We start from the raw sequence: 2,838 nt of genomic DNA on the forward strand, positions 1-2,838 counted from the left end.
TGTAGAGGCCATCCAGACACTACAGTTAGAAAACTACTCCTCCGGTGCCTTTCAAACCAAGTGCTTCCTAAAATCAGGAAGTTGGGTGCTGAGCAGGAGTTGTAAACTGCCCATCTGATAACAGACTAGCAACCGGCATTTGGATACTGATGTCCCCAAGTTTAACTGTGTGGCTCCAGGTATGTATGACATCCTCACCGAGCACAAATTGCCCCTGGTCCTGCTGACCACTTTTGGTCCCTGCCCAGTGTCAGGGTCACCATCTCAGACTCCCTTGTGCTTTGGCTGTCAATGATCCCTGGGTTTATTCCAGATTCTAAATCTCAGTAATTCCTATGGCCTCCACTAGCACATTATGAACTGCTATCAATTCTTCCTCTGGGGTCTGGAGTAGGAAAATGATGAAATATTTCTAGGCCTTGCTGACTATAGTCTGACAGTAATGAGACAGAGCATATTAAGAAGAGCCATTGCAGGTCGAGGCATATCCAATGTAAATTATTGGCTTAGATAGCAAATCCAAGCCTGGCAGGGGGGATAGGGGGGCAAACCAAAAAGCAAAATGCAGGGATGGCATTCCAGGGGAGAACTTTTTATTGTAGGATCCAAAATCAAACAGTGCTGATTTCCTAATCAGCGACAATGGCGATGAAGGAAACAACAGTCAACACCGGGAAATCAGGACCGACACTCGGGGATCATGAAATGTTCTAAGTAGCTAACAGAGCTCCAAGTATTGGTCTTTAGTTTAAGGGCAGAATTCCACCCAGTTGGAGTGAAGGTGTTGTTTTTCTTTTATTTACCAAGTCAGGAGCTCAGCAACAGTGAACCTCACTTTCATATATGATGTGGGGACATACCTTAGAACCCACTGGAAGAAATGCTGTCTTGATGGGCTGAAGCCTCCTAAATCCGTCCTGCTTCTAGTTAGGCTGGGCCTGATTGAGGCTGCCTATCAGAATTATCCTCAGAGGACTTTTGGTGCTGTTATTTTGTCATTGTTTATGTACAGATCCAAGAACTATCTCATCAGAGTACTCTTTGTTTTGGTCTGGCCATCTGTGCATTTTAAAACTGCACAGGTGATTCATATGAGCTACCAGGTTAAGAGCTACACTCCCAGGTGTCAGAGTAAGGCTGAACCTGACATGGCGTAGGGCAGCAGGCGGTGGTGTTGAAAACGGCAAGTGGAGTCCACTACTGGTCCAAGCAAAACAAGCCTCTGGGCAAAGTGCTATGAAAAAGTCTAACTCTTTTTTTTTTTTTTTTTTAAGAGAGAGAGAGAGAATCTCAAGCAAGTTCCACACCCAGCACAGAGCCCGATGTGGGGCTTGATCTCATGACCCTGAGATCATGACCTAAGCCAAAATCAAGAGTTGGACGCTTAACCAAGTCACCCAGGTGCCCCTGAAAAAATCTAACTCTTAAGAAACTTAAGAGCATCCCTTCTTTTCTAGTCCACCTACTTCCTAGAATGATAAAGCGTGCATCATAAGAACTGTGCATTATATTCCGAGATAAGCACTGCTATCTCAGGAAGGGGGAGTCCTTTCCACACTTTTGCCTTTCTCCTGCCCCACCAAATACAGGTTACTTTAACACACAGAAAATTTTATTTATAACCTATGGACCATTAGACACTTAGGTCTGGTATTCAAAAGAATTTCCTACTATGAAAAATCTCTGAAACATCTAAAGAAAGTAATTTTGGCACTTTTCTATCATTCCAAAATTGAGAAGAGATTCGCTTCTCGCCTCTCAGGTATATTATTCTAGATGAGGGAATTCCGGTAGTGGTGATTCTTTCATATCTGTCCAAAAAACCCATTACGAACAACCACAGGAAGACGAACATCATCTTTCTAAAAGAGAGTAAACACGAGGCTTAATTTGTTCATGTGCAGTAAACAGTTTAGTTTTGAAGGCAGAATCTAAAGTGAAGATTTTATTTCTCTCTGGTCACTGTGATCTCCCTGCTTGAAAGGTATTACTGAGATAAGGAAGCATCAAAACCTAGTGCCGGGTAATCAGAGTTGAAGGAATATAACTTTGTTTGGGAATTATTGTCTTAAATCTTCTCTGGCTCAAGATACTAGAGCTTGCACCCCTTACAGACTTTCTCCTGCGGTGGCTTGAGCTAAGAATCAAGGCTGTAGGGAGCTTAGAAGCCAAATAGTCACTAGCAAAGATTCAGTTGGTAATTACGTGCTTGGAATTCAAATCTTCCCACCAAGTGAGGAGGAGAAGGCAAGATCTATTATAATGCTTCTCCGTTTCAAAGGTTAGGTCAGTCTGTGATTATGTTTGTGAGATACTCAACATCATTATCACTCTGGAAAAAGACAACCAGTCCTGAAACAGCTTTGATCAGCATAGACCAGGGACTAGAGAGGACATCACATCCCTGAGACCAGGGTGGTGTGGAATGAGAGCTCAGAGGTGCTATTTGGCTCTTTGTTCACAGAGAGATATGGAGTCTTCACTGGGGCTAGCAGAGCTCTTGAACGGATGGGCTCTTTATTTTGATTAATGAAGTAGCAATTCGGAGAAAGATGCTTTCAGAACAGGTGTCAAGATCTAAAGCTACATTTCTTTCCTGACACCAAGGAATCCATACCGCTTGCTGCTTAAGATGAAAGTCAGGTGTCCTGTACCAGCACTTATTCAGTTGTCTCTTTAAATTACTAAGACAGACATCATTTTCCTTCACTCACCCTTTTTTCAAAGCTGAATGGACAGCCCCCTCAAGAAATGATACTTTTCTAGAAAACATTAACCTCAGTGTGCCATATCTTGTCCTTGGAAAAAGTAAAAAGACACAAAGAAGCAGGTCTATAA

Source organism: Phoca vitulina, unplaced genomic scaffold, assembly GCF_004348235.1.
Source record: "Phoca vitulina isolate PV1807 unplaced genomic scaffold, GSC_HSeal_1.0 scaffold134, whole genome shotgun sequence".
Classification (NCBI taxonomy): domain Eukaryota; kingdom Metazoa; phylum Chordata; class Mammalia; order Carnivora; family Phocidae; genus Phoca; species Phoca vitulina.